Raw genomic sequence first — 17,553 nt, 5'->3', positions numbered from 1 at the left:
GTGCCCCCCAGATGTTGATGGACTGCAACTCCCATCAGCCCCAGCCAACGTGGTCAGGGTTGGCAAAAGCTGTAGCACAGCAACATCTGGGCATCATTTTGGCTATGCCTGCCATACACCATGCAGGACCTTCATTTATTAAATGGTAGTTCTGCACCAGAGTCACAACTGAATCCTAATGAAGTTTTCAGTTTGTTTTCTAGAAAGGCTTTCCATTCTTTGAACCTTTTTGTTTGTTTGTCTAACAAAGTTTAATTAATTGTCTGTGGCCCTATGCCCAAGGTTAAACAGCTATTAATAACCTCTGAAGCAGGCAGCTGGAGACAGAAAAGAAGTAATTTGTGATACATCTGCTGCAGTTTGGTGGGAGCGGCAGCATCATCCAGTTTAGCCAGAGGATAACCCCCCAATTTTTAACTGTGTGCTTTGCCACCAAAGTATTGACAGCGTAGATCTGTGTGATAAATAACCCCTTAGGGCAGAGGTGGGAAAACCTTTTGGCCAGAGGGCCACATTCCTTCTTTGGCAACCAGGCGCTGCGTCCTAGTGGTGGGCAGGGTAGAAGCAAAGGTGGGTGGAGCAATGGATATGACCCTTTAGTTCTGTAAAGCAGGCGACAATTCACATGTGCAATAGGAAGAGGTTCAATGCACACATTTCTGCATACTCCATCAATGCAAGCAGGAGGTCTTAGCAACGTTTAAGGATATGCTCTATTCAGGCAAAGGCATTCAATGAGGCCACAGAGCAGAGGCAATGAGTGGAGCACTCTGGATAGAGAAGCCTGGGAAGCTACTTTTTTTATTTAAAAAACTGCAGTAAAATCTGCCTTTGCACATCCTCTTTTAAACACAAAGTGAACCAATAAACAACCAACCTGATTTCTTAGAAAATGTGTGTATGTTGATTAACCTTGTTAATTTGAAAAGTGGAGAGTGGTGCCCATTTGTCTTCTCTTTGCTTTGCTGCCAAGGGAAGGACTTATTGAGGGCTTCTTGAAAAGAGGGAGGTTGGGGGAAGAATGGTGGGAATTGTCTATTTGCTGCTGTGTTTGCTTTGCTGCCTGCCAGCAAATGGAGCAGGCAGCTACATTCGAGAGGGTCTTCAGCTGAATATGAGGGTAAGGGGAAAATATGCCAGAGAAATGACTGTGGTGGCTTCCTATGGTGGCCCTGCAAGATCTCACTGGAACCTGGAAGCCACCATAGCCATTTGACCCCAGTAAGTGAGGTGGCAGTGGGGACAGCAAGGTAGGTGGCATGCATGCAGGGCAACACCATTCTGTTTTGTCTCATGTGGCAAAACAGGATGGGCAACCCTGATGGGAATTGGAGTCCAAAACATCTGGAGGCTGTCAAGTTCTGCTGCTTGCTGCTCTTCTATGTGGGATGATCAGAGTTTGCATGCTTCATGGTTCCCAGAGAGCACCAGGGAGGAACAGGCATACTAGGACTCAATTTCTTGACTTTAAGAAAGCCGACTTCATAAAACTTAGGGAAGTGCTGGGTGAGATCCCATGGACAGTAATACTAAAAGGAAAGGATAGTTCATGATGGCTGGGAGTTTGTTAAGAGGGAGATAGTAAAAGCACAACTTCAGGCAATACCAATGAGACGGAAACATGGAAGGTGCCTAAAGAAGCCAGGGTGGCTATCTAAAGAACTTTTAACTGAGTTAAGGTTAAAAAAGGATGTGTACAAAAAATGGAAAAGGGGGGGAAACCACCAAAGAGGAATTCAAACAAATAGCCAGCACGTGTAGACACAAAGTCAGAAAAGCTAAAGCACAGAATGAACTCAGGCTTGCTAGAGAGGTTAAAAGCAACAAAAAAGGCTTTTATGGGTATGTTCGTAGCAAAAGGAAGAACAAAGAAACAGTGGGGTCACTCAGAGGAGAAGATGGTGAAATGCAAACAGGGGACACAGAAGGGGCTGAACTCCTCAATGCCTTCTTTGCCTCAGTCTTCTCCGATAAAGAAAACAATGCCCGACCTGAAGAATTTGGAGCAAATGATTCAGCAAAGGAAACACAGCCCAGAATAGCTAAGGAGATAGTACAAGAATACTTGGCTAGTTTAGATGTATTCAAGTCTCCAGGGCCAGATGAACTGCATCCAAGAGTATTAAAAGAACTGGCAGATGTGATCTCAGAACCACTGGCAGTCATCTTTGAACAGGCGAAGTCCCGGCAGACTGGAGGAGGGCAAATGTTGTCCCTATTTTCAAAAAGGGGGAAAGAGAGGACCCAAATAATTACCGCCCAGTCAGTCTGACATCAATACCAGGGAAGATTCTGGAGCAGATCATTAAGCAAACAGTCTGTGAGCACCTAGAAAGGAATGCTGTGATCACCAATAGTCAGCATGGATTTCTGAAAAATAAGTCATGTCAGACTAACCTGATCTCGTTTTTTGACAGAATTACAAGCCTGGTAGATGAAGAGAACGCAGTGGATGTAGCCTACCTTGATTTCAGCAAGGCATTTGACAAGGTGCCCCATGGTATTCTTGTAAAGAAGCTGGTAAAATGCGGTCTTGACTATGCTACCACTCAGTGGATTTGTAACTGGCTGACTGACCGAACCCAAAGGGTGCTCATCAATGGTTCCTCTTCATCCTGGAGAAGAGTGACTAGTGGGGTGCCACAGGGTTCTGTCTTGGGCCCGGTCTTATTCAACATCTTTATCAACGACTTGGATGATGGACTCAAGGGCATCCTGATCAAATTTGCAGATGACACCAAACTGGGAGGGGTGGCTAACACCCCAGAGGACAGGATCACACTTCAAAACGACCTTGACAGATTAGAGAACTGGGCCAAAACAAACAAGATGAATTTTAACAGGGAGAAATGTAAAGTATTGCACTTGGGCAAAAAAAATGAGAGGCACAAATACAAGATGGGGGACACCTGGCTTGAGAGCAGTACACGTGAAAAGGATCTAGGAGTCTTGGTTGACCACAAACGTGACATGAGCCAACAGTGTGACGCGGCAGCTAAAAAAGCCAATGCAATTCTGGGCCTCATCAATAGGAGTATAGCATCTAGATCAAGGGAAGTAATAGTGCCACTGTATTCTGCTCTGGTCAGACCTCACCTGGAGTACTGTGTCCAGTTCTGGGCACCACAGTTCAAGAAGGACACTGACAAACTGGAACGTGTCCAGAGGAGGGCAACCAAAATGGTGAAAGGCCTGGAAACGATGCCTTATGAGGAACGGCTAAGGGAGCTGGGCATGTTTAGCCTGGAGAAGAGGAGGTTAAGGGGTGATATGATAGCCATGTTCAAATATATAAAAGGATGTCACATAGAGGAGGGAGAAAGGTTGTTTTCTGCTGCTCCAGAGAAGCGGACACGGAGCAATGGATCCAAACTACAAGAAAGAAGATTCCACCTAAACATTAGGAAGAACTTCCTGACAGTAAGAGCTGTTCGACAGTGGAATTTGCTGCCAAGGAGTGTGGTGGAGTCTCCTTCTTTGGAGGTCTTTAAGCAGAGGCTTGACAACCATATGTCAGGAGTGCTCTGATGGTGTTTCCTGCTTGGCAGGGGGTTGGACTTGATGGCCCTTGTGGTCTCTTCCAACTCTATGATTCTATGATTCTATGATTCAGGGAGAGAGGCTTTAAGGAGGAACTTTCTGATTGGGAAGGTGGACTTTTTGCAAACGCAGCAACGGCCATGGGTTGTCTTTGTTCATGGCCCAGTTCACATTATGGTTTTTCCACTTAACAGAAATGACAGTGTCTGTTGGGAGGGGGAGTTCTGATCCTACATGCTTCACATGCATGAACAGGCCTATGGTGTGTGGATAATTTAAAATCACACTTCTGCAATCATTATGCTGAAAAACATCATTAGGAGAGGTCCTAAGAGGCACAAATGAGAACATGAAGCAGGCTTTTTTGTGGGGTCTTTCCCTGCAAGTGGCTGTCAGGGGCAAGCAGTTGAGAAATGCCAACCTCTCATCACACTGATATATTCCAGCTTCAATCCTTCGCTGTCGCTGGCTTGATGCTCAAGAGCAGGGTGTGTTTTCTTCTCTCTTACAAAGGCAAAGCAGCCTGCATTTGGAGAGGAAGAGGGCCTTAATGAGAAGGACTGGCGATCGCTTGCTCTCTTTCCTCTCATGTTCAAAACGTATCTTTCTGAACCAGATTATTAAGCAATTCGCAGAGCCTTTGGTTGCATAAACATCTTAGCCTACAAGAAGCAAAGGGACGGTTATTATAATTTCCATCGGCTGTTGAAAAGCATTGTCATTCTACTAGAGCCCAGTAGGGATGGACAAATCTCTCAATGTCATTCTCCCCCAGTTTCTCATTTTTTTCCAGTCCTAAATTGAGTTCTCCGCATTTCGGCTTAAACTGCTATTTTTTTAAGGGGGGGGGGAAATCCTCCTGAAAATTCACCAACATTTTAGCATGAATTTTTCCTACGAAACACAGATTTAATCAGCAGTGAAACTAAGCTTTTTAAAACCAGGTTACAGACCCAGTTTGGCACACACACACCCCATGCACATTTGTGTACATATACACACAGGCTGGGACCCTCAGTGGCGCTCCTCTGGAGGTTTCACCCAGGACAAAAAACTTGGCTAGCCCCCCCACCCCCCCAATAGCTACGGTTCTGATTTAATGCAGTTTTGACTACCATAGTGGTACCTCGGGTTAAGAACTTAATTTGTTCTGGAGGTCAGTTCTTAACCTGAAACTGTTCTTAACCTGAGGTACCACTTTAGCTAATGGGGCCTCCCGCTGCTGTTGTGCCACCGCCGTGTGATTTCTGTTCTCATCCTGAAGCAAAGTTCTTAACCCGAGGTACTATTTCTGGGTTAGCAGAGTCTGTAACCTGAAGTGTCTGTAACCTGAAGTGTCTGTAACCTGAAGTGTCTGTAACCCAAGGTACCACTGTACACACAATTCTACAAACAATTTCCCCTAATATAAACTAGCTTTTGCATATTATTTTCACGGATATATGTATTTTTGTGCGTACTTTCCCCTAATATATGCATTTTGTATGCATTGTTTAGTTGGAGAACTGCACTTCAAAATATGGAGAATTGCATCTCAATTCATGTATTGCTTTGGGAGAAAACTGAATTTCTTCCCCTCCCTAGAGCCCCAATAGCTGAAGCTCCTTTCCCTCAGTGAGACAGAGCTGCTCTGATTTCTGAATGGTGTTTGTATACAGAGGCCTGTGAATGGGAAGATTAAGTACACAGGCAGCCTTTCTTGCTAGGAGGAAACCTGGGGGTTTATTCATTGAAGGGGAGGGTATCTGTTAATATTGGTGGCTAAACCAAACAAGATGCTGTCCCTGCCTCAGCTGGCTGCTTCCAGTGCATGTTACTCATGCGACACTCGAGCACACACATCCTTGGACAGATTGTGGAGAGGCGGTGACGGGCGGGGGGGGGAGTGCAGAGAAGACCTTGGTTTGTTCCACTGCCAAAGTCAGCTTACCAAAGCTATTTACTATATTAATGGTAACAACATGGTCAATTCTCTCATCCCCTCCCTTTCCCCCTACAATCCCCACCTGCTTCCTGATAATGTCACACACACACACACACACACACACACAGGTTTTAGGAGATTAGTCCTGCATGTGGAAATCAAAGCTTGGCATCCCTCTTTTTGTTATCTCATTGCCCTATTAGAGAAGGATTCCACATCTATCCCTGCACCCTCTGCAGGACACATGTCCAACATGCCTGGGGCAATGGAGTTCTACTGGTCTTCGGTCAGGCAAGGCAGGTGTCCTCCCTTACCCAGGAAGGAGGTGAAATTTCTCAGCTCAAAAATCCTATGGTTTGTTGTTGTTTAGTCTTTTAGTTGTGTCCAACTCTTTGTGACCCCATGGACCAGAGCACGCCAGGCACTCCTGTCTTCCCCTGCCTCCCACAGTTTGGTCAAACTCATGCTGGTAGCTTTGAGAACACTCTCTAACCATCTCGTCCTCTCGCCCTTCTCCTTGTGCCCTCCATCTTTCCCAACATCAGGGTCTTTTCCAGGAAGTCTTCTCTTCTCATGAGGTGGCCAAAGTATTGGAGCCTCAGCTTCACGATCTGTCCTTCCAGTGAGCACTCAGGGCTGATTTCCTTAAGAATGGATACGTTTGATCTTCTTGCAGTCCATGGGACTCTCAAGAGTCTCCTCCAGCACCATAATTCAAAAGCATCAATTCTTCGGTGATCAGCCTTCTTTATGGTCCAGCTCTCACTTCCATACATCACTACTGGGAAAACCATAGATTTAACTATATGGACCTTTGTTGGCAAGGTGATGTCTCTGCTTTTTAAGACGCTGTCTAGGTTTGTCATTGCTTTTCTCCCAATCCTATGGTTACCCCAGCAGAATTTTCTGTTCATTTCATTGACTTCCTACACCAGGGAGATTGTTGTCATGACCACTGTGCTGTGGCATCATCACTGGGCATGCTTACACTTCAAGGCTGTGATCTTTAGATGGGGAGGGGCATCGTCACAACCAGCTGTGGGTTTTGTGGAGTCCTTGGCTAAGATGCCCCAGTGGATTCCTTTCCTGGATGGATTCCTCCTCCTTGCCACTGCCCTTCATTTGCCCTGCAGTCTGGGCCCAATCCATGCCACTACGCAAAGGGGGAGGGCCAAGATATGTGGAATCTAATGCTCCTTCCCATTGCTCTTTTCACTCTTTATATGCTCTGGCAGAGACATCTTAGTAGGACCTCTGCTGGAGTGGAGGCCTTGCCATATGACCAGCAATACTAACCCTTGGTGGAGCCTCTTCACTTATTCTCAGTTGCAGCCAATGTTAGTTCTACTCAGAGTAAGCCCATGGAAATTAATAGACATGACTAATTGAATAGAAATTAATTGGACATGATGGTCCATTTTTATAGTGTGTTCTCTGAATTTGTAGCTTGTTTTGTAGGATGTCCTAGGGGACTTAATTCTGAGCAAACATACAAAGGTTTGCACAGTAAACAATGGGGGGGGGGGAGTAAGGCATTTTTATCTTCTGTCAGCCGAAAACTGTTTCCTGAGCAGCTTATAATTATCAGCAATAAGACAAATCATCATGATAAAAAATGTATGTTTCCAAATCAGCCACTTTCTCCACACACACTTTTCACCATTAGCACTTTGCACAAGAACCAAACACAAACCTTAACATGCCCTCTTAAGATTATACATAGCCAAAGACCTAACTCTGCTTCCACAGAGGGCGATAAGACACTTCCTATTCCCAAACCTCCAAACTTTCTCATCTAGTAGATTGTTTTGTGTGTGCTGCAGCGTGGGGTGGACATACCCCAAACACCTAGGGTATATGAGGTTGTACTACATTAATTACACATATCATTTTCTTAATTAACCGACCAGGAAATGAGATAAAATAAAGTGTCCTAAAGGGAAAGGGAAATTTTCAGCTCTTTAGGTTTTTTTTTTTACCCCTAGTGTTCAAACAAATCACTTGCCAATCACAACTCTGACTTCACTTGTTGATGAAAAAATGCCAAAATGGGACAGCAGCCAAGCTGGCTCATCTGCCTGCATGTTTTGCTTCCTAACTTTTTTCCTAAAAGGCCAATTGATGCATTATTTTTTAAAAAAGGAAAGCTGAGAGTCTGGGCCCCCTTTCAGGCATGGTGGTATTCAGGTTTTTCCTCAGAGCTGATTCAATGAAATGAATGGACTGAACTTACTCATGTTCTTTAATTTCAACACATCTACTTTGAGTAAAACATAATTGAATACTACCGTATATATATTGGGTACACAAATCCCTTAGCTTAAAAGAGGTAGGGGAATGTCACTGACCTCATGTCAAGAACACTGTTACAACTTATGTTGAGATATTTTTTAAAAATCAAACGAAGAGAAATCAAAGTAAAGTTCTTTAAATACCCTGCCTTTTCCCTCTCTCCATTTAATCTTGGGTATATTCAAGTGAAGGCCTCTGAACCTTGCTGTATACCTCTGCCTCCTCCTTAACTTCACTTTGCTAATAATAGAAGTCAATGGGATTTAAGCGGCATAATTTAGCAAGTATTTCAAGCATTGTCTACAACGCCACAGGCCAACCAGTTGCCTCCTCGGAAGAGGGCAGATAAGAGCCCTCTGTGCTCGATGCCGCGTGAAAAGAGCTAATCAGCGCTGCCTTCTAATTGTTGGCATAATGATTTCAACATGCAAAAATTCTCAGACTGAATTTGCATGGCTAATGAAATAATTAAGAACCACCCAGCAACTGGAGAACATAATTGGGCATCCTGCAAGAAGCTTCACCCCCGAGCTCTTCTGCGATTCTGGAAACAGAATTGAAGTCTGCAGTTTCTTTCTTGCAAGGGGTCCACTACGCCCTGGGCAACTGCATGTGTCAGCTGCAACAGACCTCCATGTTTTCTAAACTCCTAGGACTGGCAAACTTTTTTCCTAGCAGAACGCCTATGAATCTCATTATTATGATTACCATTTTATTAATTTATATACCGCTTAACACTCAAGGTGGTTTCTAAGTGTAAAACTGACCAGGGGAGAAATTTGATTTCACTTGTATTTTAAAGGCAAGCCTGCCAAATTCACGCTTTTCAAAATAATACGCAAACCGAAACACCTTCATCCTTTGAAATTCATACTTCTCCAATTTTTTGAAATGTAGGTCTCTACCTACATAATGAGTACAGAAATGCATATACCAGAGGGAAGTGCACATAAAAGTGCATATACTAGTGAAAGTAAAATGCACATACTGTATATGTGCATATTAGGGGAAATTGCTTTGCAAAACTGTGTATATTACGCAAAATTGAATACAGAGGTGTATGCTAGGAGAAATGTGTACTAAAATGCTAATGAATTTTCATGAGGACTTTGGTGAGTGAAAACAACCTGGGAGGGGGGGTTTCCAGCTACCCCAACCCCTTGTCTTTGAAAGCCTTGCAAGTGGCTGCAGGAGAAGACTGAAGAAGAAGAAGAAGAAGAAGAAGAAGAAGAAGAAGAAGAAGAAGAAGAAGAAGAAGAAGATGATTTTGGATTTGATATCCCCCTTTATCACTACCCGAAGGAGTCTCAAAGCAGCTAACATTCTCCTTTCCCTTCCTCCCCCACAACAAACACTCTGTGAGGTGAGTGGGGCTGAGAGACTTCAGAGAAGTGTGACTAGCCCAAGGTCACCCAGCAGCTGCATGTGGAGGAGTGGGGAAGCGAACCCGGTTCACCAGATTATGAGTCTACCGCTCTTAACCACTACACCACATCATGGGGAGGTGGCAGTGCTTCTAGTACCAAGGTGAAACTGTAGAGCTCCCTTGCTATTTTTGTTATTAAATGCGGCATGTCGTTTATATAATCTTGCTATATTTGTAGTTCTGAAATGTTGTATATATTTGTTAATGTGTTTCACTACATTGTTCGGAAATCACTTTTGCTCCTTTTGGCTTTGAAATGTGTTTTCTTGGTTGTAAGTCGCTTTGAGCATTTTTGCATGTGTGGAAAAGTGGCATACAAAGAAAGGGAACGGGTGGAAGAAAATGTGGAAAACAACTGCTGCCATTCCTGTCCATTGGCCATGCTGGCTGGGACTGATGGGAATTGCAGTTTAGCAGCACCTAGAAGGATACAGGTAGGGATGGAAGAATCTCAATTTTGGTTTCCCATTTTCCCAAAAAATCCCACTTTTACATATTTCCACGCATGAAACTGCTTGTGAAAATTCGTTAGCAATTTAGTGCAAATTTCTCCTATTGTATTTGCCACTCATTTGTACATGCATTCCTACTGTTACTGCTCCCCTCATTGTATTCTCCATATTCTGTGCCACACACACACACAAAATACACCTTTTCATAGTTATTTCCTGTAAGCAGACACATGCTAGTTCTTTTTACTTTTTAACTTTAGAAAAAAATATTTAATGAACTATCACTCCTGTGTACATTTGTATTTATTTTATTCATAAAACCATAAAAATAAAATCCAATTCACTTGATTCGCTCATATGTGCGTGCATGCGTGTGTGTGTGTCCAAGTCCATCTCCCCTTGTGGTTTATTTCTTATATAATTTCTAAGAACTGTGTGCCTTCTTCAACACTTCACACTACCACCCACTCCTTTTCCACCTGGGAATTTAAAGAAAATGGGTTTCCCCATCTTCACTGAACGTTACTTGCTTACACTGACAACTCTCAGGTCTCGTCTTTTTTTCCTGTTTTCTAAAACTTCCATGTCATATTCCTATATTTTAAATGCTTTTTCCTGCTCTTGATTTCTTGACAATAGCATCTTTGACCTGTAAGTTACTCCTGAAGGAAGAAGGAGAGCTGTACTGAGTTTTGAAGGGTCTGAGACTCTGGGACTGCAACACCTCTGGGGATGTTCACACATTTAGACCTGGTTACAACATTGTCACCTCTTCTTTTTGCATTGGTAATAAAGCAGTTTAAAAATCAAATCATACACAAATGATGTTGCCTTAATAAAGCCTCTCTCAATATTTAAAAGGGAAGAAAATATTTCAAATCATGGGAAATTAGCAACATACAATAGGGTTGCTATATTCCCCAAAGTAAAAATCCAGACAAAGTTGTTGGCCCTTTTTTGGGGGGGGGTTGTGCTTTTGGGGGGGAGATGATGTTGTTCAGCTTTTTTGGGAAACATCTCCCCCGCAAAAAAGAATAAGTATTTGGGCTTTATTTGGATTTTTACAGCATTTTTCTTTTTTAAAAAATCACCCTAGTTGCCATATTTCCGGGTTTTCCTGGACATTTGGCCAATTTGGCAAAAATCTGCCCAGACACCATTTTGACATTCCGATTCCCAGATGTGTCCAGGAAAACCCAGACGTATGGCAGCCCTAAACCAGACTAAAGGAAAACAGAGTTATAGAAATAAACATACCAGCAGAATTAGGACAGTAGAAAAGAGAAATTTCAACATAACTGGAAAAAGAAATTTGTTTGCTATTTGGGGATAAGATTATTATATAAGAACAACTATGAACTTCTATTTAAAAACTGCTACTTGCTTGTATCAAAGTGGGGAATTTATATTTCTCTTCTTTTATGATGAATAGAGGCTGCTGGAATAACAATACCCCCCCCCAAATTATTATTTTTGGAAATGCTTATCTATTAGTCAGCACTGGCCCAACCATTGCGTGGCGATTCCCGCCCCCTCCCACAGATGGAATAAATAAAGACACTGGACACCATAAATTTAGGTTAATGGGCGAAAAATGGCCACAACTTTATTGATTACAGGTAAGAGCGGTATTGGCTTTAGGCATTGGCCCTATCAGACTATCCGGCATAGAACCGGGAAGGGTTAAGCACCAACAGGGGGAGCCCCCGAGATGCACATCCCTAGGCACTCCCTGAGGGGTTACCGCTAGGGAGTGTGCTTTAGGCCCTAGCCTCCATAGGTTTCGGACGAGGCGACGCCCCCCGGAGTCCTTTATCGGACTACCCTTCAACATTTGGGGGAGGTGATGGCACTCCTCCCCCCAATTCATTTGCATAATAATACCCCTGCCAATGCCTAACCGCCCAAACCAAAGGTGTTGTGACGTTTTTGCTACGAGGTAGGTGAAAAAACCAAGAGGCTTCCAAAATAATGCCAATTAGCCAAATGGACAAACTCCTACCAGGCCCCTTGCAGCGACCAACCGAAGTCCATAGCAAAGTCCAAGTAAAAACCTAGAGGGTGGGTGGGTGGGGAACCACAGCTGGCTGCAAGAAAGAAAGGGGCGAGCACGGGCTGCTCCGGCCTTAAATGAACTCTTCTAAGCCTGCCCCCGCCGCCAGCCGATTGGCTGGCACGGGGAATAATGAATCCTGGGATTCCCAAGTCCCACAGGGCTGCAGCCAGCCCCGCGAGGATGTAGGTGGTGTGTGAGCCCACAACCCACCCCCCTTAGGTCGGGAGTGGCTTTAGGTAGGGTGAGGCTGTCGCCTCAGTGGAATATAGTGGAACTACAGCGGAATATAGTGCAGGTTTAGCACTCATTTCCCTATTTGCAAACTGATTTTTTTCTGGAAGCAATTAACACAGAAATGATCACTAAACTTGCAGTATATTCCACTAGAATTCCAAACGTGGCTTTAACATCATGCGAAAGCTCAAATATAATTTGGAAATTAACAGTTAAGGAAGCATTGTGAAAATGGAATAAACTGCCATGTGTATGCAGCCAAACATAATTATTGCCCCCTCCTTGTGCTTTAGATTGGCACTAGGCTGTTGTTGTTGTTTTGTTTGTTGTTGTTGTTTTTTACAGTGACTGCAAAATCCTTCAATATATAAGATTTCATACTGGTGAAATATTATGAAGATATTTTACGGAAGCTGCACACTCACACACACCCTTGCTAAGGGGGAAATGAGCAACACCTCATTACAATCCTGTAGCTATTGACTCTAACCACTCAAGTGCCATCTCATTTGGGTTCAGAAAACACCTTTTAGGAGGCATTCCACTATTCTTGCCGTGAGGATGGAGTGATTAGATTCACCTGACCCACTTCCTGCACATAAAACCAGGATGCAGTTTCTCTCCCTCCACTCATTAAACCACACTTTATGGATTCCATAAGCTCTCTTGGTAGTAACTTGACAGTCTCCATTAATGGAAGTTGTTTTATTCATGCACACAAAGGCATCTATTGCAAAATTGATCCCTAATACTGTACCCTCACATAGGAGTTTCCTCCCTAATATTTAATGTCCTTCCCTGTGCAGTTTAACTGCCTTTTTTTATTTGTGTGGTTCGTTTGAGGACAACCACTTAACAATACATGACTGATAAAGCAAAATGTGATGAATTTTTCTACTGTGAGGCCAACGGCTGCTTTCTGACCTTATGAGTTACACTGGAAAAACAGCATGGGGAAAAGGTTAAACTCCCACCCCACCCCACAGCTCATAACAAATCTACAGTGCTACAGACTTCTTTTCCTGGGGGGGGGGGAGGGAATGTAGATGGCCAGGAGATTCAGTCTTGTGAACTTCCCAGAGGTATCTGGTGGACCACAGTGAGAACAGGACACAGGGCCTATCTCACATTCAGTCCAATCAGATACAGTGGTACCTTGGTTCTTGAACTTAATACGTTCTGGGAGTCCGTTCGCCTCCCGAAACTGTTCGAAAACCAAGGCACAGCTTCCAATTGGCTGCAGGAGCTTCGACTACCAAGGTACCACTGTACTTCTAATAGAGAAAGCTCATCCAAAACCTTGGTCTCAAAACATGAGAGTGGCTCTTACTTTGGGTTAAGGGAGAGTGTCTTAATTCAGGCTAATAGCAGAGTGACTGGAGCTGCCCAGAGTGGCTGGGGAAACCCAACCAGATGGGTGGGGTATAAATATATCATCATCATCATCATCAATGCAGGCTCTGCAGCAAGGGCAACATCCAAAAGGTCAAGATTCCAAGGCCCATGAAGAGGCCAGAGGTTCATACCTGGATGGCAGCTACCAAGATGTACCGACAACTGACACACCCCTTTTAAAGATGAAGTGGGCTCTTGCCCTATGCATGCGTCATTCCATTTGAGCAGAAGTACCTAATCCCATCAAGGAAGGCAGCATCTGGTTCTCAGCAAGAAAACTGAGTCCTGCTTCTTGGCCTCCAACTCAGCTGCCACATCCTCCTGTTCAGACCCTCCCTCTTCACCTAGTAAGGTGAAGTCCCCCCTCTCCCTGAGGAGGTTCTGCTCTCTACAGGAGGAGCGATGGAGAGAGGGCTGGCAGATCTGCTTGGCACCTAGAGGAAGACCTCCCTCCTCTATCCCTGGGTTCCAGCCACACATCTCCTCCTTCTCCTTCTCCTTCTCCTTGGTTTTCTTCTGCTACCAAACCATGGCAGATCCCAATGGAGCTGAGGGGTCTGGGGCAGGGCCTCTGTTCAGAGGACAAGTCCTCTATTGTGCTTCCCCATTGCACTGACGTGAGGCTCGAAAGAAGCATTCTCTTGTAGTCAATAGAGTAGGTTGCAGGGTATGCTTGGTTGTGTGGTGTGTGTGGTGCATGCGCCATGCGCATGTGCCCACAGGACCCCCAAAGGGTAACCCCTGCTCTCTCTGACAGAAGGTCCAACTCTGGTGTAAAGATAAAAATCTGAATAAGGGAGAGCTGTGTTGGGGGGCCCTTGAAGATGCCAATTAACAGTCAGCTTGGATAGCTCAGTTGGTTGGAGCGTGGTGCTGATAATGCCGATGTTACAGGTTCGATCCTTGTATGGGACAGCTGCATATTCCTGCACTGCAGGGGGCTGATCTAGATGATCCTCAGGGTCCCTTCCAATGCAATTATTCTAATAATAAAAAAGCACCCGGCTGGCAAACAGAGCAGGCACAGAAGACTCCTGGTCACAGCCTCCCCCACTGTGTTGAGATGCATTGTGTTTCTATTTGAATTACAGTAATTATTTCTAAATTTGCATCTCTACATATAAATTAGTATCTGCAAATTTTATGCAAATCTGCATATTCTTTTGTCCTCTTTTTGGCAGGGGGGAAGGGGAGACTGATGCATTTCCTCTTCTTTGGCAAGAGGTAGGGGGCTACCGAACTGTTTTCCAAGACCATGTGACATGATTGATCAGTTTCCACATTGTCACCATGTTTTCTGCAAAAGTATTATTCTTATTACTATTACATTGTTAATCAAAGCGACAAATCAAAGAAAGCCGTGCGTGTGTACTGTTACAACCGTGCTTCCATTAATCCATTCAAAGTAACCCATTAATCTCTAGTCAAAACACTGAAAATCCATATATGACACTCTGTTATCATGATATATATCAATGCTATGGGGTTGTAATTGCTGCAGCCGTATGAGGAAACCTAATGCCTAATCTATGTTCCTGACACCCCATTTGCTCCAGCTGCAGCTTGCACAGCTGTTGCTGTTAAATTTGCAGGCGGATTATCTTTCAGTAGTGAAACGCCTGTCAAATTTGATGGGCCAGGAAAGGAACGGTCAGTACAGTTCTGCCCCCCCCCCATATGCCCGACCCTCTCACACTAAGGATATGCCTAGGAATGAGGGTGAAATGACTAATTCACACTTCCCATAATAGTACGCAGCCAAATGCAGCGTTCTTTGGAAATCTGCAGTTCTCTCAATTTTGCAAAAAATTCCCAGCCAAAATTATTATTTACTCCAACAATTTATGTACATAACATTAATATTCTATTCTCTAATTGGTGTACAATGAAGTTACAAAAGGGATATACAAAATATGTACCAAAATATGTTTATTATGGGACTGTAGGCATAGAAATGCATGTACAGTATTAGTGGAAAACAATGTAGAATAATGCATAAGGGAAAACTGCTTACAAAAATTCAGAGAAATGTGCATTTAAATGGGGGTGAACTGATGCAGAAATGTGAGGAAGAGAGAGACACTGAAACTGACAGGTTTGTCATTTCTAGGTGCAGAAGAAGAAATATCCACAGGAGCAAGCATTCAAAGCGGGACTAGTGGTAGATGAGTTGGGGGGCTTATTATATGCTCCATAAAAGAGGCCCCCAGAACCGCAAACTGTTCCTATTCTGCAAGGTTTGAAGGGTGACCCCAAGCTCCCAAGGGAGCTCCAGTCCTAGCTCATCAGCAGGTGGACTGAAGGAACAATTTATTGGCTCACCACTGAGCTTCCTGCTCAGATTCCTGCCTTCCTAGTTCACCTTCCATCCTCTCCTTTCTTTCCTCTGCTCTCAACTAGCTAAATTCTTCCAGCTCTCTTGCACCAAAGCTCCTTGCCAGCCCCAATGCCCTTCTTCCTGCACCTTTGCCCCAAGCCAGTGCATCTCCACCTCTCTCTCGGTTGCTCTGTCTCTCACTCAGTCACTCTCCCAGTTACTCGCTCTGGGTTGCTGCCTCTGCCTTCTGTCCAGCTCCAGTAGTGCTCGAAGCTGACTCACAGCTCTGTGATGCTCGCATCTCCTGCTTCAAGCTGGGGCAACGTAGCACAGAAAATCCCCTTCGAAAGGCCCTACGTTCTCCTTCTAGTCTACCTGAGTCCACTTCTAGGTGAGCTGCTAGGAGAGCACAATGGCTACAACCACCACTCTCAATCTCTACAACCACCCTGAACACAGGGCACTTAGCAGTGGCTACAGAGATTGGACTTCAGCAAGCACTGACTTCTGATGCTTGCCTAGAATTTGACCAATTTCCTCCATCAACATTTCTCCATTTGATTCTTCCTTATGCTGTGTGTGGAAGAACAAACTGGGGCAATTTGCGGGCAAATTGAGATGCCTTTGAAGCAGTTTCAGAAACCACAGAAGTGTTTTCTGGGGTGAGGGTGGAGGAGGGCAGAACCGGGCCAAGCATATCCATATTATAGTTTGTAGTAGAGTTTGTTTCTATACTGCTTTGGGGCTTAAAGGTCCTCAGACCAGGGAATGGCATATTAATGCAACAATAGATGCAATGCAGTAAATCATCAATCAAAATGATGGAGTGAAATCACAACATAACAGGACAAGAATAAAAGGAAGTCTTCCCAAGCTAAAAGATGAAAAAGTTCTGTCATCAATACTGTATCCCACACACTTAGCAGCTAGTAACCTGAACAGAAAATGAAAGGTATTACAAAAGCTTACCCCAGCTAGAGGAATTAAGTACCACTACCTCCATTTGCTCAGTGATTCAAAGCAAAAAACAACCAGTTTAATTTTTAAAAGATTGGAAGTAGATCCAAAGTTAATAGTTGCAACAACTGGGGAGAGTCCAGGACCACTCCCTATAGTTTCTAGGAAAGGACAATCCCCGCAAAGCCAAAAAGGATGGGTTGTCCCTGGTCCTCATTAGGACAGATGAATCTATAAATTTCATTTTCTCTGCATTTTGTATTTTTCCATTTCTTCTCATATACACATTTTTGAATGTGAGATATACACATTTCCTCTCAATGAAAATATTTTTTTCTGTACTTTCTCCTATTATATACATATTTTGGTGGGAAAGCTGAACTGCAAAATTTAGACAAGTGCAAATCTTGAAGGGTAGCTGCATTTTGGAAAACCTGAATTGCTCCGATTTAGCACTAAAGAGCGGGTGTTCACAGAAAAAGCTAAAAGGCAAAAAAAAGAGCATAGACTTGTGCCTGGAAACAACATGGCAAAAGGTAAGTGTGGCTAAGCCCATATTCTTTCAAGAACTGAGAAGTTGATAGGTTCACATTAACTGAACTGAATTTCTCACCCATTCTTAGTCAGGCCAACTCATCACAATTGAGCTGAACCTCTTCAATAGTGATTTGCCATTGGTGACTCTCTAAAGCCAGTTTTGAACACCCTCAGTAATCCACAGTGGAAACCTTCTGGGTCATGCTGTTCTGTCTACTGCTTCCTGATTCACCCCCTCAGCAGATAAGCACCCAAATTGCAATTTCCCATAACCATAAATCAATTGATTGATTGATTGATTTAAACCATTTATACACCATTTATGTACAATCATTTCTAAGTTGTTTACAAAGATGAAACCCCCCCCAAAAAAAAAATCAGTTTAAACTATCAAACATCGATTCAAATACAGTGGTACTTCGG

The sequence above is a fragment of the Podarcis pityusensis genome (genome assembly GCF_964106645.2).
Source record: "Podarcis pityusensis genome assembly, chromosome: 8".
Classification (NCBI taxonomy): domain Eukaryota; kingdom Metazoa; phylum Chordata; class Lepidosauria; order Squamata; family Lacertidae; genus Podarcis; species Podarcis pityusensis.
This window is presented reverse-complemented; position numbering follows the sequence as displayed.